Here is a 21,483-nt window from a genome sequence, read left to right on the forward strand (position 1 = left end):
TTGCAAATGTTACACCCTTGTTCAAACAATGGTGTAAGGATAAACCCAGCAAATACAGGCCAGTCAGCTTAACCTCAGTGGTTGGGAAGCTTTTAGAAATGATAATCTGGGACAAAATTAACTTAAAGAAAGAAAATGGTGTTTGCTCTGCGTAGCCTGGAATTTCTTAAAATGCTGCGGCAAAACGATGGCGTAAGTATAGCATAAGACCGATGTTTGGAGTAAAAGATTGTGAAAATGCCAGCATTTTTACACTATGTCTAAATTTCCTTGATCTTTCTCGCCGATTCTGTGAAACCTCCATCGAAACCATCTGACTCACATTACCCTAGCTCCGTCTCCATGTACAAGTGCAGCTCATGTGAATTTTCTGAATTTACAGCAGTTCCGAACGGGCTGTAAACTTACACCTAAAATTTTAGGCACCACGGGAACATTAGTCATATTTTTGCTGTTTTATATCGATTTCCCACTGATACTAAGGGGGAGAAATTCATTATAGCCCCATTTGGGGCGCTAACTTTTAAAAGTTGAAAAAATTAGCGGCAGGCACTAATGTTTTTCAACTTTTAAAAATTCGGTTTTGCGCTCCAGGAAGGAAGTGGAGCACTAAAGTTCCTGGAGCGCAACAGGTAGCAGGCGGGGCGGTGGGTGAGCATCACTGCACACTGGGCCGTGCAGCACTGCCACGTTGGAAGGCTCCTTCCCTCCCTTAAAGGGAAGGGCCATCGCTGCAGGCTCTGCAAGGAAAAAACTTACCTGGTCCCCAACGGCAGCTGCAATCCGGCCAGATTAGCCTGATGCACTGCAGCAGAGAGCCGGGCTGATCGATCAATAGTGAAGAAAAATGAAAAAAAAAACAGAAATTGCATTTGAGAATTTTTTCCACTTACCTCGGACACCTCGCCTTTAAGTATTGCCCCCGAAGCGCCCGGCCTCCCGATGAACGCCTCCTGCAGCTGCTGGTGTTTTCGCCCGGCGATGCTGCAGGGGGCGGAACCGAAGTTCGGGTCCGGGGCGCTACCGGGGTGATGAGCACGGCGATGACGTCACGATCTCCGGGCAAAGGAGGTCGGGGCGTAACGCCATACCGCCGCCGCAAACCTCCAGCCAAATATAGCAGGAATCGCTCTTCTCGCTGCGCCTGGTCGGTAACTGATTAGCACCCTGTTATCGCCCCCTGGAGGCGATAACAGGAGGCGCTAAGGTGCCCAATTTCTAGCCCCTACTTTTTATTTTCTGTATCTTTGTGACATCGGAATGGATTGCATTAAAAATTGAAAAACTTTCACGATTGCATTTTCTTAAACATTGTGCCTAATTTGCATAAATGATGGTTTGATGGCTTCAAACTAATTTTCACACATAAAAGTAAGAAAGACAGACTTGCATTTATATAGCACCTTTCATGACCTCAAAATATCCCAAAGTGCTGCACAGCCAATGAAGTACTTTTTGGAGTGAAGTCACTGTTGTAAAGTAGGGAAAGAATTAAAGGAGGAATGCGCTGTATGATCAGTTTCCTCGGGCTCTAATTGTTTACGCTGATTTCTACTTGTTTTATGCCTTTTTTTATCTTCTGGCTAATAAAATTCTCAGGAAAATCTGGCTTAACTTGCTGATTACATTGTTTCAGGAAATTCCAGGTTTGCATGTATCTTAGAGCCCCTAACAGTTACGCTGAATTGCAACAGGTTTTACCTTCCGCCCCTATGCAAATGAAATCTAATAGGATCGTTGTTTTGTTTTGTGACCTTTATATTCATTGCCAGGGAGGTATTTGTCAGGCAGTTCTGTGTAACTCACTTTCATAATGAACATTGCTTCATTCTGGCTCCCTTCAAGCATTCTCAATTCAGACCTAAAGCAGAAATTATACTCGCTGCTAAGTTTGGAGCAGGGGTAGCCACTGCACCCAATGCACACCGTGTACTATTTCAAGCATAATATCTAGATTAAGTTCTATTGGAGTTGTGAGTTATGCATTTGTAAATCTGTTACAACATATTCTGCTCATAAAAAAGGCGAATAATCTTTCTTGGAAAAACAGTGCATTATATGACCATTTGGTTCTGGTTTGCCATGTTGGAGCTCATGTTGCAATAAACAATTTCAAGCTGTTTCAAACAATCTGAGCTCAGTTTTCCCTGCCTGCATATTGGCTGGATTCTGCAACTATCCTATGTTGTATCTACTTATCTCCTGTAACACATACACACACATGGTTTGTTGCCTTTCTCCCCTCAATAGTTATGCCGGGAGGTGAAGTTGATGTTTGTAATGTAGTTGCCAAAGACAAGAGAAATTATGACAGGGTATGATAAAATACATTAATTGTAAATCACTTTAACCAATGTGTGTCCAGTGTTTATAGTGACAGAGATCATTTTAAAAGAAGTCAGATATTTTAAAATGTGAAACCAGTTACTATACGGATGGAAGTTTCTATTGAAAGCAGCTTGAATACCAGAAAGACCTGATTTACTTTTGGAAGCAATCCAGTCCTAAAGGCCAAAAATTTCACCTTAATGATCTTTTTTTTTAGGTTTAGACGCATTATCCCCCAATATTCTCTGCCTCTCTTCAAGGCACAGGGGGGCAGGTGCTGGTAGCCATTCTTCCCCCTCCCCCTCCCCCTCTATTATGTCCAGATAGCAATTCTTTTTTTGTCCAAGCTTGGGTGATGAACATCAGCCGCCCTTTTGACTGGGGTTAGGGGCATCGAAGCTGACAGCCAGTCCTACCCTCATTTGATGTTCACACAAGCACTTTCTGGCAGCAAATCTTAGGTATTGAATAGAGTGAGAGCCCAGCGATGTTTCTTCCACTCCCTAGCACGCTGAGGACGGTCCTACTGCTTCCATGTTATATGTCAAATAAAAAAACAACTTTTTTTCCATTTCTTTTCTCCCCTGCCTTTTCTGAAGTGGATGCCACCTTTGTTGGAATATAGTTACCTGGCTGCCAGGCACCCTCCTGCAACATGCCCAAGTTGGCCATTATTCTTGCATGAACCTTAGCAGCGAGTGTCCGCAAGAGGGACTCACAGGTCATCTCGATCCTGCCCTCACGTCTGATGTCCACACACACACACACACACAACCTTCCAGCAGGGAATTGCTAGATAACAATCAGGAATGGGAATCCAGGTCAGTTTTCTCCTCCTTAGCCTGGGGCACTGAGGCTATTGTAGCACTTAGTGCCTAGGGAATTCAGAAGAAACTTCTTTACCCAGAGAGTGGTGAGAATGTGGAACTTGCTACCACAGGGAGTGGTTGAAGCGAATAGTGTAGATACATTTAAGGGGAGGCTAGGCAAGCGTATGAGGGAAAAGGGATTAGAGGGTTATGCTGATAGAGTTAGATGAGGAAAGACGGGAAGAGGCTCGAGTGGAGCATAAGTGCCGGCATGGACTAACAACAGAAAATGCTGGAAAAACTCAGCAGGCCAGGCAACATCCGTGGAGAGAAATTAGAGTCGACGTTTCGGGTCGAAACCCTTTTTCAAAACTGGAAAGGAAATGAAATAGATCGAAAGGCAGGGCTGGGAGAGAACAAAAGAAGTGAAGAGACATTAAGAGGTATTCAAAACGAGTCGAGATGGTGATAGGACAGAGGAGACAAAAGACGGCTCAGATTAGGTGTGAAATGTTCTGGCAGAATGGGAGACAGCTGCCATGTGGGAGAGAGAAAAAAGGAAAGGTGGGGGGGGGGGGGGAAACCAAAACAAAGGGGTGGATAAAAAATATAAGTAAAAATGTAATAGGGGCCGAGGTTATGATCTGAAATTGTTGAACTCGATATTGAGTCCGGAAGGCTGTAAAGTGCCTAATCGAAAGCCGGCATGGACTGGTTAGGCCGAATGGCCTGTTTCTGTGCCGCATATCCTATGTAATCCTATGAGACCCGCTCAGGCCAGGGATCAAACCTGGTCTGTATGGGTCAGTGATTCACTGGGTGCATCTGCTGAGCTATTGGGGAGGCTGTATTTCTATTTTTTTTTCTGTTCTACAAAACAAAACAAAGTGTGTGTGGAGCGCATTGGTGGCAGAGCATTCAGCCACCCTTGCCCTAATCCCGAGATGCAGTTGATTTCCTCATATTACACGTCACCATTTGAAGAACCAGTATGATTTGGAAGACGAGATTCTTCACTTTGCTACTTTTCTCTCTGCCTTTTAAAACCTCCTCTTTTTATGCTAATCATTATCTCTCCTAATTCTTCTACAGCTCTGTCCTCTCCTATGTGACGTACCTTAGGGTGATTATTATGCTAAAAGTACCACATAATTGCGAGCTATTGTTTGACACAATGTGGACACTTCTGTTTATATGTTGTACATATTGTTAATGCAACTATTTATAATGTAATCTAAATGTGTTTCTCATGAAAGTGGACTTGACTTCCCATTGTTTTTACTAAAATTATGTTTTGCAAATGCCCGTATATCACTAAAAACTCTATTATATCCAATTTCTCAACAACTATCAATCAATCAATTTGATCAGATCTTCCTACTTGAGCAATATGAAAAATCAATAAACAAATAGCCTGTAATTAATCTATTTTATACCAAAACACCAGCTCAGAATGTATCGTATTTTCAAAATTATAGTTTGAAGAAATATTTGAATTATTTTAATATACCTCAAATGTAGGGTCAAAAAGTGATTGAATAAATGTTGGTATTTGAAATGGTAACTTTGGATCAAATAGCACCACTGATGCTTTTATCATTCGCTGTATTTTTGGCTTTCTATCCAAACACCAGATCAGATGTCTTCAATGAAAATATATTCTGAATTCTTAATAAACTCCATGAACTAATCTGCTGGAGTCTTTTCAGGATTTAATGAGATAAACTTGGCATGTAGGGGTTTGTTTGTTTGGAGGAATTGTGTATGTCTGTTTCTCTGTATAAATTATAAAAAGGCTTAATCAGAAACTGTTTTAGCTGATGTGTAAAATGTATATCAGACTATATTAAATGTCATTGTTTTATAACAATTTCGGAGGTGTACATGTGAAACCTGTGAGGAAGCAATAACAGTCATCTTTTGGATCTATTTTGTTTGTTGACCCGTTCCTCCTGATTAATAATGGTATGGATTACAATTTGCTATCTTTCTGAGGTGTTTTGCCAGATCCACAATGTTGGACAGAGCCTCATCCCTCAGGATTTATTGACATTGAACTAACATGGCTGACTGTTTTCGCCCTGCCCAAGTGTCTACCCTCCTCTCCTGAAGGTGTTGGCTCATGTTGGGTTCCATGGCTGCTGGTATTCCTACAGTACGTTGTGTAAAAGTGCTCACCCTTACTACCCACTGTTGATTATTATATATTTATTTCATAGCTTATTTAACATTGGTTTCAGAATTTCTTATTGTTCTGTGGTAGACCTAGTTATTGCAGTGGGGTGGTAGAGGTAGCATAATGTTGGTGAAAAGGAGCGATGACACAGCCCCTGGAGATACCTGACATTGTATGACATGGCCTGTACTTTGATGAGTCTTGGTAAGCAATAATTTGTTGTGAATAAACTATTTTTGTATATTCTAATATTACCAATTGATAAAGATTCAGCACAGATTGGGTGCACTTTTTTCAATACTTTCAGTGAGTGCTGATGTTTAAATTATTCCGTTTTAATTAATTGCTCTGAAAATTTTTGTTGCACATTGAGAAGAATTGGGGCAGATGATAATTGTGTTTATAAAGAATGGATTTCACACTAGTACATAGAGGAAATATGTAGGGTCTGATTTTCCCATCGGTGTTCTCTTGGAATGAAGCTTTTGGTCATCTGTCCTAATATCTCCTTATGTGGCTCGGTGTCAAATTTTGTTTGATAATGCTCCTATAAAAAATGCCCCTGTTCACTATTACAGACTTGGAATCCTCTCCTCAGTGGAACAGATGCCATCTATTCAATAAAAGTAAAAAGAATTAAGTTGGCTGGTCTATCTCTTAGACTGTCCACCCACTGCATACGAGAGACAGCCAGGCCAAATGGCTGCCAGAATGCATAATTCCACCATATCCGTATCTGCGCATTTACTTTTGGTCTTCACTAGTGTTTGGAGAAAATGTACAGTCAAAGATTTTCCATTGATCATACGGAGGATAAAACTGCCACCCAGAAAGGAGCAGGTTATGATTGAGGTGTCCTGTAGTTCGGAACTTGCCACAAAATCTGCTGCACAGACGCATCTTGGGCGGTGGCGCACAACGGGCAGTATCGGATCAGCCACCTGTTATACGTAGCGCCGGATGTTCAGTTCGATTGGCTGCAATGGAACTGAATATTAGGTGCTGCGTATAATGGATGTCCAATCCAAAACCGTCCGCTTTGCGCCACTGTCCGAGACGAATTTCCAGGCCTTAGCTTTATTTGGGGGAAGGGGGAGAATAAGTGAACTTCAGGTTGAACTGATTTAAAGCATTTTTATTAAATACCCCTATGGAAACACAGAGTACAGAAAAGCTAGATAATGATCATTGCCTGTATAATCCACAGCAATGTTATGAAATGTATAACTGAACCTCAACAGTTTTGAGACATTTATGAGGCGTTTGTACATTTGGAAGTGACAGATATTATAACACCTGCTGTCATACAAAAGTGCTTTATTTATAAAACATTCCCTTTTACATTTGCAATAGTAGGGCTCTTTTGGATTGTGTGGAGAACTTTCCAGTATGATTCACACACGTCCAACAGATAGGTGAACAAATGATGAATCAACATTTACAATTGTGAATGGGAGTATAGACTGCAAAGTTTTACAGCCAAAATATTATTTATTACATATAAAATTAAATTAAAAAGAAAATATAAAGGGAAGTAGTTTCCATAAATTGGAGAAAAACTATGTGGGAAAAAAAACAATTCTACCTCATAGGGTTTAATTGTACTGTTGTGTCCTGATTTTGTGATCCCAGCAAAAATGGGGTTGTGCTACCCCAATTAAGCAGACGAACCTGCGCCCGTAGCTCAGGGGGGCGTAGCGCCAAATTTTGCGATATAAACTCCCTCCTCCCCCATTTTAAATGGGCTATATGGACAGGAAAAGCTTGCTGTGAGAGCTTGCCCTCTCGCAAAATAAGACAAGACAGTCGGCCTTGCAGCTTACCGACAAAGGGGAAGCTGGGTGGTACAGAAAGGGTGCCGAATCACTCAGAAATTGGACAGGGGCGAGAGGTGGACAGCACTGCTACTTTTGATGCTGAAGAGTTGGAGGTCCTGCTGCGGGAGGTCCACAACAGGGTGGTGGCCCTGTTTGATGTCCTCAGCCACCCTCAGTAAAAGCACAAGTATCTGCTGCACGGAGAGGGATCACCAGCTGAGTCAGCGAAGTCACCAAGGTACCTTGTACCTGGCTGCAAATGAGAAAGAAGTTTGCTGGTATCAGGAGGAAGGTGAAGGTAAGTGTGCTCCTCACTTTCACTCACGTTTCTGGTTGGGCCCAACAAGCATGGTACCAACCTAATTTTGAATACACTACAGCACAGGAAAAGCTTGGCCTGTCACACACTTAGTTGGAAAGTGCCACACCCCTGGAAGATATCATTTCAAGCATTGCACATAACCATTGCCGTTTTGCACACACTCTTTCAATATGTCTAAGGTGCAGGGCACTTTTTTCTGGAAGGTGGAGATAGCAGCTGAGGAGCAGCAAACAGATGCTGAGGGGATTCCCAGTGGGGTCAGCAACCCTGGACACAGCATAGCCTGGTTCTCCTAAGAGCCATCTAACCAGTGTTCCTTCTCCTTCAAATAATACAGGCACCATGTATTGCTACACAATGAAGACATCATGGTTGACTGCTTCCTGCATAACAACCACTGACCGGCATGAGGATGTTTTGTGGTTAGATACCACCTGAAAGTGCAAACCCTTTCTCATCATGAAGACGACTGGGTTGACATGAAGAACCCTGATGCCCACATGAACACCATATGTGATTCTTTGCACTTGCGGAACCCTGCCAGTTTGTGAAAGCTGTGTGTCCTGTCAAGCTGATGCCTTCTAGCCACAAAAAAAGCAATGAAGGTGTTAACCCTTGCAAACAAAGTGGCTGTCACTTCTCTGATACATGTGTGAGCTGCAGACTGCCTGATGTCTCCTGGGTGGCTTGGAAGGATGCGGTTGCATGAAAGCTTCATGCTGTGGTAACAGTCACTTCTATGGGAAGACCCAACTCAGATCCAGATGTTCTGTGCTGATCATTCTGCAGTGTATGACACAACTCTAGAGCTGCCTATCTTGTGAATTGGGGTGGATGAATTCAGGCCTCCTTTGACGGACCCAGGATGGTAATGGGTGTGGTAAAAAACCTCAGGGTCTTTGAACCTGCATTTGTTAGCCCCTCACAAACTCCTCTTCCTCATCTCAATTACGCAGTGCGTACTGAGATCCCCCCAAAATACTGTCCTGATCTCGATATAAAATGTGATATCAAAACTAGTACAGGAAACTTTCGATTAGCCGGCCCCTAAATAACCGGAAATGTCGGTTAACCGACAAAATTCAGGAGTCGGTTCAGGTAACTTTTATTGCTTGTACAGCAACAAATGGAGGAAGGCAAGGGTTTGGCTGTAGCTGTTGCTAAGCTACAGAGACGCTTGCAACTTGTGGACGTTGTTCTGAAGCTGTTGCTAAGCAACAGGGTTTGTTGCTTTATACGGAGCTCTCAGCTCCATATCTTTTACTATAGCGTTCGGTTATCCGGAATTGTTGATGAACCGGCACCATGTCGGTCCTGTCTGTGCCGGATACCAGAAAGTTTCCTGTAGCAACAAAGAATAACGAAGAAAAACATCCCAGCAAAACCAATTGATACATGGAACAAAATGCAGCAAAGCATAAAGAAAAACACAAAAGTATTTACCTAAAAATGACAGCGGGGTTGGTATTCCAGAAAGACGAGATCAAATGGGCGGAAGTGGCGAGAGCAAATGGGAAGCCAATAGATTGGCTCCCATTGCATTGCCCACTCGGCTATGCTGGGGAGCCAATGTACCACAGACAGAAAATCTCAGCCAGTACACCTTGATAGGCAAACATAGAAACATAGAAGATAGGAGCAGGAGTAGGCCATTCGGCCCTTCGAGCCTGCTCCGCCATTCAATGAGATCATGGCTGATCATCCAAATTCAGTACCCTGTCCCTAAATTAATTTATTAAAAAATGTTATTTGTAGTGAGGGCTGAAAGGACTCAATGTTATGTTACCCCTGTTTGACTATTAGTGTCTGACTATCTGTCACTCAGACATTTAACACACTTGGAGCAGTTTGACTGATGTACATGTTTTCTGTATGTTTTACCTCTTAATCTATTGTCTTCTAGCATTACTTTGACAAAGCTTTGTTATTTCTATCTTCCTTACAGATTCAACTTCATGTTCATTTTTAATATTTCTAACTTCAACCAGCTGATAAGTAGCTGAAGAAGGAAACCAAAGAGATTTGATCCTCCTCAAAGCATCAAGATCACAAGATAGGTTTGGATCAAGAAAGCCCTACGGCCCATTTGATCTTGTCCTTCTGGAATACCAATCCCACCGCCTCCCCACTACATCATTTACCTATTCCTTCAATGAGTTCAGTATCCTGGCCTCAACTGCTCATCACCCTCCGTGCAAGCTTTCTGGTGTCTACCCTGAACTTGCCTTTCGCAAGCTTCAACCTCACCCTCTTGTCTTGCTCTTTAAGGTCCCTTTTGAGTCCTCTCTTTTCAAAGGTGAGAAATCTGATCTAGTCATTCCTCATAGCTCATCCCTCTAATGCCAAGGAACAAGAATGTTGCTTACCTCTGAACTGTAGAAGCTCTGGATGCCCCTATTATATAACAATAACCAGAAGTGTAAGCAGTACTCCAGACGCAGATGACAAGAGTACTCCACAGCTCCAGCATGACTTCTGAGAATTTGAAGTCAACTAATTTGGCATTATATCGTAGCATTCTGTTCACTTTATTTATTATTGCCTTGCACTGTTTAAACATAATGAGCAATAAGTCAACCAGCACCTTCTTTCAACTTTTACTTAGCAAATTCTATCCCACCCATGTAGAACATGTGCAGTACACTCCTACTTTCAAGATGCACTATCTTGTGTGTGTCTATATTGAACTTCTTTTCCAACTGTTCAGCCCAGATGCAAAATATCCCATTGTAAGATTTGAGCTGCCTTGTTTTAAGTCCATGTTATCCCCTATTTTCATATCATTTGGACTGCACCTTGGCATGATCCTATGACCCTGAGAGTGCTGTTGGCAGGAATATAACTCCTGGTAGGACCACCCAAGCCAGACAGGTTGAAAGGCAGTCCAGCAGTCTTCCTGGTAGGGGCTTGTGAGACAGGCTAATGACCTGCCCATGTAAAAATGCCTTTTGTTATGGAAACAACTCAGAGACAAGACAAGTCTGTTACAGATTTGCAAATATAAACATCAACCGCAGAGAAGCACAACCTGCTGGATGCAAGGCAAGATGATACTCCGGTGGAGTCAAGTATCTTGCTCTAGACAGACAGCATCAGAAGAAATAGTTTTGCTCATGTGCCACTAGGCATAGGAGACTCTAAATAAGTAACTAACTTTCTTGTGGCCACCTCCATGCCTTATCCTTTATACCTACTGATTATGGTTTGTAAAGGATCATCTCTGGCAATACTTTAATTCTTTTATAGTTTAGGCACACAACACTGTACGGCTTCCCCCATCGATTTGGGATGTCAGCTCATCAAACCAAGTTTATGAGGTTGGTTAGCCAAGACCTGCCCCTTCTGAAGCTATCCTGGCTGTCATTTAGGAAGTTATTTTCATTCAGGTTACTTTCATACAGTCTCGTTCTGGTTATTGATCCCGTCGGCTCGCCAGTTATTGAGGTCAGTTGAATGAGTCTGAACTGACAATGGCTGTTGCCTTCCTTAAATGTGGGAACTACGTTTGCTTCTTTTCATCCTATTGGAGTGAATTAATAGCATGCTCCTACTGCGCATGACGGAGATGAATCCCCTAAGCCTGACAAGTCGAAGGAACATCCAACTCCCACACAAGCCACAGATTGAGCCAAGCAGAGAAATATGTGAGCCCTGTGAGTTCGTCTCTTTCTCCCAATGCTCCTGCCCCCTGAGTTTATCAGCGTGGATAATTGTATGCTTCCTGTACAATGTGTTCTCTTTAGGTGTTTTTTTTCCTCCTAAATTCTTCTGTCGCAAGCTCAATTGTGCTTTATTGCAGTGTGGCCTTTGGGGGTTTCAGTTCCATGTGCTTTCACGGTCTACCAAGTTGTCACTGTCTTAGCTTTTCATTTCCTCCCGTTGGTCCTGTGTTCAATTTTGTTACAGTTTCATTAAAGCAGGATTGTTTGGATGGATTTACTAAATTTCCTGTACAAGTGTTTTGCCTGCAGAAAGATGCATAATGTCATGCTCCAAGAGGGAGCCTGCATTTCATGTAACACACTCTGTTGCTGAAGAAAAGCATCAGGATTTAATGTGAGTTTGTGAATTGATAAGTTCAGTAACTATTTCTACAGTAATATCTGTCTCTCTTGTTCCATCCAGAAGGCCATTGAGTGCACATTTATCAATGTTTGGGTGGGGAATAAATTTGCAAATGCCAAGTTCTTTATGTTTGCTACCAACTAACATGCGACTTGAAAGAGCTATATTACCTCAGAGAGGTTTATTAGCACACTCACTAAAATTGGTGCCCATTACTAGGATTTATATGAGTATGTGGCAGAACCACTAAATGACTCTGGCTAACTGTATATAATTCTCTTTAACGATGTTCTAACACCAGCCTAAACCTGTACTATTGTGTTAGGCATTACTGTGTTTTGTATATAGAGTTTGCATGTACGGGGCGTGGCCCCTTTAAGAACACGGGCAAACGCGATGACGTCACGTCGCAAACCACGGGGCTGCCCAGGCAGTCCTCGTGGCATCTCCGTTGAGTAAAGACCTGTTTAGTTGTTCTCTTGTGTCGATCTCCGTTATTCGTAGGAATTCGTTAATTCCTGCAAGTAATTATTTTTGCCTCATTATCCAATTAACTTCCAGGAAGCCCAAAAGGAGGAGATGTTATAGGCAATTGTGGCTAGGGGTGATGTTGATTGTTTGGTCATTATCAATGGGTGCCCTTTTAGTAAGCACTGGAATTGGTAGTGGGTGGACTTTCAACAGTTAACCAACACACCCAGCTGTTGCTCAGCTGTACTCCAAAAACCTAGTCAGCATGAGGGCAGGTAAACCTAAACAGCTGCAGTAAAAATAACGTTATTCCATCAACATTCATGAAAACACACATGGGCAAAAAATGTGTGGCCCTTCCGTTGCAGCTCCGCCTTAACTCCAGTGGGGGTGCGACAGAAGGGCCCCAAATTAGGCCTACACCAGATATGCTGGGTCCCAGTCTTGCACCAGAGTTTCTATGCACCCCAAACAAGGCCATTAATGCAGGGAAGGATGAGGCCATGTTTGGGGGTTTCCAACATCAGGTGCAAAAGGCTAGCAGATGACCAACAGGTCCAACTTGGGGGCCCAGGCCTGGTCAGGGCCTCAATCCATGAAGATTCAAGAAAGATTTTTTTCCCTCAATATATTATCAGCACCTTCACAAAGGGGGCTGAGGAGCACCTCTCGTCTATCTTAGGGGTATCGGGAAACATCTGACACACCCACCCTCTTCCAGAGTTGGCAAAAGGCTCACTCCTTCTCATTGTAACCGACTTATTAAAATCCAAATATCTTTAGCTTTGTTTTCTTTATCGTCTTGTTTTCTGTGGCCTGTGGGGTTTTTTCCTATGGAGAAATTGTTTCTTTTTTTGTTTTTTAATTATGCCCATTTGATAATATATGGCATTCTTTATTACGTCCCTGCTCAGAAGACCATGGCTATTTTTGTACTTTAATTTGAAAGATTTTTGCCACAAGAGTGATTCAAAAGCATAAACTATATAGACTAGTAGAACATTCCACAAGCGTCTGTGTGTTTTTCTTAAGATACGACAGCGTTATGGTAAACTTGCCTGGGTCAGCCTTTTCGTTTAGCCAGCAATAGTTAGACATTGGCAACTAAACAAAGATTTCTCTTATTGGTTATTTGAGAATAAAAAGGTCTAAAGGCCAAGCAACACTGAATTTCTGTTTCCTACTCACTGAGATCTTGGGCTGGTCTCTGAGAAGAACTAAAGAAAGAAAGACGTGCATTTATATAGCGCTTTTCATGACCTCGGGACATCTCAAAGCGCTTTACAGTCAATGAACCACCTTTTTTGAAGAGTAGTCACTGTTATAATGTAAGAAATGCGACAGCTAATTTGCAGTGTGATAATGACCAGATCATCTGTTTTTAGGTTTTGGTCAAGGGTTAACTATTGGCCAGTACTGGGGAGAACTGCCCTGCTTGCCTTTGAAACAGGGCCATGGGATCTTTTACATCCAACTGAGGGGGCAGACTGAGCTTCGGTTTAACATCTCATCCAAAAGATGGTACTGCACTGCGAATGCCAGCCTAGGTTATGTGCTCAAGTCTCCAGAGTGGGGCTTGAACCCACGACCTTCTGACTCAGAGGTGAGAGTGCTACCCACCGAGACACGGCTAAACTGTCAATCCATTCTGTGTGGAAAATGTTCCCTTATTATTCACAAATGTTTTAAACGCAACACAATGCGGCTACAATATGGGGTTTGATCCTGAAACATGTTACATTTTCAGGGAATTTAGGACCATTGTCTTTCTCAACGGTTTAACAGTGAATTTAAATGATCCCACAGCATTTGTTGGAAGAGAAGTAGGGAATTCTCCTGGTGTCAAGGCCCACATTTAACCCACAAATAATAAAACCAAAAACAGATTAACTAGTCGTTTATCTCATTACGGTTTGTGGGACCTTTGCTGTTTGCAAATTGACTGCCGTGTCAGCCTACAAAAGAATTGTGACTACACTTCAAAAGTGATGTGCTTTTGGATGTCCCAAGGGCATGGAAGATGCTCTATGGGGGAGAAATTGGGTACCTTTGCACCTCCCATTATTGCCTCCGGAGGGCGATAACGGGGGCGGTATTCACTTACCGACCGAGACGATCGACTCCCGCGATATTCGGCTGGAGGTTTGCGGTGGCGGTATGGCGTTGCGCCCCGGTCTCCTTCACCCAGGAATCATGACATCATCGCCGTGCACATTGCCCCGGTAGCGCCCCGGACCCAAACTTCGGTTCTGCCCCCTGCAGCATCGACGAGCGAAATCACCGACAGCTGCAGGAGGCGTTCATCGGGAGGCCGGGCGCTTCGGGGGCGATACTTCAAGGCGAGGTGGCCGAGATAAGTAACAAAAAAAATCTGAAATGCTGCTTCTGTTTTTTTTCCGTTTTCGTCGCCAGCGATCGATCAGCCCGGCACTCTGCTGCAGTGCAGCGGGCTGATCGGGCCGGATCGCGGCTGCCGTCGGGGACCAGGTAAGTTTTTTCCTTGCAGAGCCTGCAGCGATGGCCCTCCCCTTTAAGGGAGGGAAGAAGCCTTCCAACGCGGCAGTGCTGCACGACCCAGTGTGCAGTGCTGCTCACCCACCACCCCGCCTGCTGCCTGTTGCGCTCCAGGAAGGAAGTGGAGCGTTTGATTTAGCACTCCACTTCCTGGAGCACAAAACCGAATTTTTTAAAAGTTGAAAGACATTAGCGCCTGGGGCTAATTTTTTTCAACTTTTAAAAGTTAGCACCCCAAACGGGGCTATAATGAATTTCTCTCCCTATAATTCTTTCTAGGTGCTGTACCCATAAGTAGATCCTTAAGATCGAGAAGTTGTACCTGCATTTATACTGTACGCTTACTGACATGTGTTCTGAAGTCTAATCCTTGCGGTAATCTCATTATTGCATTTAAGATGCTCCCACTTTACACAAATTTAAAGTGGTGGATATTACCAGATCTTTATAGCCTAGAACCTCGAATAACATAAAGATAGTGAGATTACCAATATGGGTTAATTATTCTGAGGATAAATGATTTAATTTGGGTGTCTCTGTCAATTTTTCCAAGTTCTTATTACTGCAGGATGAAATCACTTTTTTTTGTCCCTTCACACAAATAATTTTTTCAATTGAGTAGAGTTTAATAATGACAGCTTCAGAACCACAGGTATCGAAAAAAGTTCCCCTCCCTGTCTTCCAAGCTTCTGGTTTGAAAGCATAATTGCGAGGAAGGTCTCTGACCTTCTCGTTCTCAGACCAAAGCAAACAATATCTCATGCAATTTTCTGATAAACACAGGTGATTACAACAAATGAAACAATTAATTGCAGGACATCAACTTCGCAAAATAAAGTTGTTAAGGGTAACCTAATAGAGAATTTTTAAATCATGAAAGGTTTTGATAGAGTAGGTACGGAGAGAGTGTTTCCACTTGTAGGGAAGAGCAAAACTAGAGGCCATTAATATAAGATAGTCACCAAGAAATCAAATAGGGAATTCAGGAGAAACTTCTTTACCCAGAGAGTGGTGAGAATGTGGAGCTCGCTACCACAGAGAGTGGTTGAAGCGAATAGTATTGATGCATTTAAGGGGCGGTTAGATAAGCATGTGAGGGAGAAGGGACTAGAAGGTTATGCTGATAGAGTTAGATGAGGAAAGATGGGAGGAGGCTCGAGTGGAGCATAAACGCCGGCATGGATTGGTTGGGCCGAATGGCCTGTTTCTGTGCTGTATTTCTTATGTAATCCTATGTAATGTAATTTGCAGGAGATTGATTGTTAGATATGAACACTTTGCATGTCTGTGTCAAGCTTGCAAGTTTTCGTTGTCCTGATTTTGTTGCCACACTGACAACTCAACTTATGGTCAATAGTGATCCCAAGTTTGGTTGGTGAGGAAATTGGCAATGGTAGTGCCATTAAAGACCAGGGGGGGATGGTTGGGCCTTCTCTTGTTCGAGATGGTCATTACCTAACACTTAATGTGGTGTAAATGTTGCCTGCCACTTGTCAACCCAATCCTAGTTGTTATTCAGGTTCTGCCGTGAGCTGGCATGGGCTGCTTCATTATCAGAAGGCTTGGGAATGAAGCTGAAGACTGTGGAATAATCATCAAATAGCCTCTCTGCTGACATTATGATGGAGGGAAGATCATTGATGAAGGAGCTGAAGATGGTGCTTACCCAAAGGAGCAGCAAGGTGGTGGTATCCCATGGGGCGGACCCCCAGTAGATGGAGCAGGCAGCCGCCCCCTTATGGAAATAGCCCCTTCTCCAGAATTTGGGATAAAGTCAATGCCAGGGCAGATTGTTGGCTAGAAGGCCAGTTTCTAAAGGCAGACTGCTCCCTTCTCAACACCAGCCACAGAAATCGAATCTAAATGAATATAGTACTGGGTCTTATTTAAATTCGTTTAAAAAACATGTAATGATCTGAAACAGGTCACACCTAATATACAGAAATAGCCCACTTATTTAACTTACATCAATGAAATTCAATGAAGCATTAAAGCAATGGAAAGACAGTTGAATTCAAATTCCAGCCACTTCTTAAATCAAAACCCAACTTGAAGATTTTGCCACACATTTGCGTTAACTTTTATATCATCACTGAACTAGCCAAAACATTTAAAAAGATTAACCTATTATATAATTATTTACTCAGTAAAATGGAATGGCAGTTATGGCATAGAATGACTCATTATGGCATCTATTAATAGCACCAGTTATTCTATGTACATAACATCACTGGAGTAGTAATGTGTCGTAATTAATGTGTATATCATGGAAACAACAATATCAGTTAAAGCAAACAGAATATGCAAAGAGAAATCCTAAGCGCGGTTTACTGGAACATCGGGCTGGATTTTGTGGGGGGGGTCAGGGGGCACGTTTGGTGGCGGGTTTTTTTTCCCCAGCGGGTCGGGACCCCGCTGTGAACCCACTGCCATGTGCCTTTACCAAATGTCAGGTCTGCTGAGCAGACCCACCACGCAGCAGCAGGGGAGGCAATTAAAATCATTAGTGGCTTGTATACAGCCACTTATCAATGGTTTTTTCCTAGCTTTTTGGATTTGACAGGTCTCCCACCAGTTTCCCACTGTACCTAGACCTTGTCTGTGAAGCTGAGGCGGGAGGTCAGTGGTCATTGAATCAGCTGATGAGTTGACAGCTTCAAATGTCAAGTCAAAGCTCCCAGCTGATTGAGAAATGTTCCCTTAACCACTAGCTTCTCTAAAGTGCATTTCCACTACAGATTCAGGATACTGTGAGTCTTTACACAAATCTCTATCTAGTCTGATTTCATTACCTCTCCCACCATTGACCGATCGCTTCTGTCATCTCTACTTCACCTGCCATCTATTCCATCAGCATGGGTGCCCTTGAAACTCTCTCACATTGGTCCTCAGAATCCCACCACGATCAGCCCAACACCAGCATCACCAAGCACACCAGCAGCACCAGGCACACCAGCAGCACCAACAACAACACCATCCTTTTCCGCAATCAACTGATGCTGCACAGGACATCAGCATTCGACCACATTGCTGCCTGGGAGGCCAGGGACGGCCTCACCATGGCCAGATTTACTTCACTTAATGCTGTACACTCTGGCTGCCACATGATGCACCAGGTTGGCACCACCCCACACCAGCACCATAAAGCATCCTACAATGCCCAAGCCATTCCTTTCACACTCATCACCACTGTGGGGGGTACCATTATGTCTCACCATTCAATGAAACTCACTAAGCAACTTCCAAAGGTGCACGCGAATCTGTCCAAGAACGCAAAGTGTTGAAAATAAAGATTTCAATATTTGACACCACATTAACAGAAACTTTTCATGAACACTGGCTAAAACACGTAAATGCCTACCCTTGTGTGTTGTTAGTTGGTATGATTGCACTAGGATGAGGGTGAGTGTGAGGGGTGGCTAGTGAGATGGGGATGTGATAATGTAAATAGAGAGGGATGGGTGGAGGTGTAAGGTTAGTTGGTATAAGTAAGGATGTGCAGGAGTAGGGTAGGGAAGGCAGAGTGAGGGGGATGTGATGAGAGGCACAGCAGGATGAGGTTGAGTGTGGCTTTGCACTAACGTATCGTGATCTACTGAGATCATTGAAATGTTTGCTGCACTGCACCCAGATCCTCCTGACCACATCCCTGCTTGTGCCCTCCTCTGCAATGTGCAACCAGGCTGTGTTGATCTCCTGGGGAGGTCTCTTCCGCCCATGGGAAGGGAAGAGAACCTCCCTGCGTGCTGTGACTCCCTCCATAAGCATATGGAGGGAGTCATGGGAGAGCCTGGGTGCAGCCCTATGCCTTTGTGCAGTGATTGTCAGTGTTAGCAGCACCTCAATGCTGTAGAACACTGACAGCACAAATCTCTAAATAAATTTGGCCATGGTCCCTTTAAGGAAACCGGCTGACGACGCATCATCAAATGACGTCACCAGACCTGCTTCCTCTAATTGGCCGGGAAACCCGCTGGGTGGGCTTAAAAATCCCAATCAACAGAAAATCATTTCAGAGGCCGGGATGGAGACAGCAGCGGGGTCAGGACCCGCCACCGACGTTGCCTGCCCCGGACCCACCAAGGTTAGCAAAATCACGGCCTTTGTTGTTTGCTCATTATAGCTTAGAAATGTTATCAGATTTATCCTTAATAAGGTGGTATTATTAATGAATGAACACTTAACGCATTTGTATAACATTCCTTTGTCTGCTATTTTAACACTGGTGTTAACTTGTTTATTTAAAAGCTTAACACCTCCATTACAGTACTGGACAGCTGAAAAGCCTGTTAGACTTATGGTAAACCTCCACCTGATACACTTTACAAGTCTTCTGAATTATCTGAAAGAATTCTCGATCACCTGTGCTAGCCGTCCCCTGACATTGCTGGTGGGCCTCCTGAGGCTCGATTACGTTATCTGGAGCAATGCTGTTGGAAGTCCCACTTGAGACGTTGGCAGTCAGAATGGCTCAAGTGACCTGGGATACTCCTGAATGCCTTTCAAAATCTGATTTGGCGCATGTTGAAACAGTCCATTAATTTCCATGTTTCTATTGCCGTTTGTGTTTCCCTGCATTACAACAGTGACTACGCTTCAAAAGTAAATCATTGGCTGTGAAGCGCTTTGGGACATCCTGAGGTTGTGAAAGGCGCCATATAAATGCAAGTTCTTTCTTTCTTTGGCCAAGACAATAGTAATAATTCCTCAGTTACTATTTTTCTGAAACTTTAGGTTAGAATTTAGGAATGGTAAAGGGACATTCATCTGGTTCTTATTCCAAACCCACATCCCTTTACTCATCGTTGAATCAGGATTCTAACCAAGTCTCTCTTGAATTCTTTAACTGAGTCAGTATGCACGATACTAGATATCAGCCTATTGTGTAAAGAAGTAAGAAGAAGGTATTCCTTAAGCTTTTCTTGTGGCTGCATTAACTTTCCCACCCTAGTTCTACACAAATTTCCCAACTGCAACTATTTTGGCAGCTACTTTCATTATTTTATACAAAAAGCTTTGCTATATTTCATTTAACTATTTTTTTGCCTAGTGAGAACTATTTTAGCGGTAATGGTCCCTGGCAGTCAGATAGATGGTGATTGAGGGGGCCCAGAGGTGATCGCGATCGGGAGATGGGGAGGAAGCCTGGGGTACGGGAGACCCGAGGTTTCCCTATGGGGCCCGGAGGAGCCTCCTCTGCTCAGGCTTTGGGTTGAAATCGCAGATTCGGCCCTGATGACTTAATCGGAGTCCGACTTGCATATTTAAGGAGGACCCCACACTCATGAATCTCCCGGCTTTGCATTCAGGTGAGTATTTTTTTTTTAATGTACCTTTTTGGTGGCAGTCTGCAGCAGTCCCTTTAAGGACCGCTGGTTATGTCCTCACGCAGACGTGGCTTTCCCACCGGCTGCGTTCGGGGCAAACCAATTTACTAAAGGAGGCATCAAACAGGCGTTAGGCCCATTATTTGTATATGCAAAATGGCGAACGCCTGTTTCAGGCATGGGCCCTGGACGCCTCTTTTGCTGCCTATACCAATATGGCAGGCGGGGCACTTCTAGCTCAGAATGTGCGCGTGCATGTTGCCCGCCATGTTGGAAGCTTGGGTGCCCATGTTACACCTCTATCGAATTTCTAGGTCTTCTTGTTCTAAGAACACAAGAATATAAGAACATAAGAAATAAGAGCAGGAGTCGGCCATACGGCCCCTCGAGCCTGCTCCACCATTCAATAAGATCATGGCTGATCATCGACCTCAACTCCACTTTCCCGCCCAATCACCATATCCCTTGATTCCCCTAGAGTCCAAAAACCTATTGATCTCAGCCTTGAATATACTCAAAGACTCAGCATCCACAGACCTCTGAGGCAGAGAATTCCAAAGATTCACAACCCTCAGAGTGAAGAAATTCCTCCTCATCTCAGTCTTAAATGGCCGACCCCTTATCCTGAGACTATACCCCCTAGTTCTAGACACTCCAACCAGGGGAAACAACCTCTCAGCATCTACCCTGTCAATCCCCTTCAGAATCTTGTATGTTTCAATGAGGTCACCTCTCATTCTTCTAAACTCCAGAGGGTATAGGCCCATTCTACACAATCTCTCATCATAGGACAGCCCTCTCATCCCAGGAATCAATCTAGTGAACCTTCTCTGGAACATCGCCTTACTTTTCCTCTCACTTTGTTCAAAAATCTCCTAAAATCCCTTCCTTAATTTCTTCCATTTCTGCCCTCTTCCTTCTCGTTGTTCACTGTTTTGAGATGTTCTCCTATGTGAGGTAGTGCCACACGAATAGAAATTATCATTGCTTGTGGTAGCAGTGAAAGTCATATTGGAAAATAGATTTTCAATCCAACACAGCTTCAAATTAAAAAATGTAAACTGAAATAACAGATTAAAAATATTACTAGCTGGGATATTACTATTACGTATATAAATTGCTCCGGTTTGATCAAGAGTCCCACCTGAAACATTAACCTGTCTTTCACTTCAGATACATACTCATCTGCTGTGCATTTCCACCATTTCCTGGTTTAATTTTAGATTTGCAACATTCATGGTGTACTTTTTAAAATCATTGTGTACATTGTTTACTGGTGATTAACTGGGTCTCATTTTAATCGTACTTGATAGTTTAGATTCGCTGTCAATGGACATGTTGGGGATCTTTACGGATTATATAGGCCATGATGTAAGAAAACTACTAGGCACTTGGTCTGAGTATTAAACAAGGCTTTAATCAACATAGAGATCTAGTTGTGTCCTTCACTAGTTCCTGTTAAAGATTGTCCTGAGCAAGCTGGGCCCATGCCCGAGTATTTATACTCTCCCTGGACAGCGCCACCAGCAGGCCGCCCAGTATTACTTCATAAGATATTTCCACATGAATGACAAGATTCAGGTCAGGCCATCTTATAAACAATGCCATGAGCAGTTCATGGACAGCTTTTGCTAAGCTTGGCACTTGGTCCTCA

The sequence above is a fragment of the Somniosus microcephalus genome, chromosome 24 (genome assembly GCF_052327205.1).
Source record: "Somniosus microcephalus isolate GS21.2 chromosome 24, FLI_Smic_1.0, whole genome shotgun sequence".
In the NCBI taxonomy this organism is placed as follows: Eukaryota; Metazoa; Chordata; class Chondrichthyes; order Squaliformes; family Somniosidae; genus Somniosus; species Somniosus microcephalus.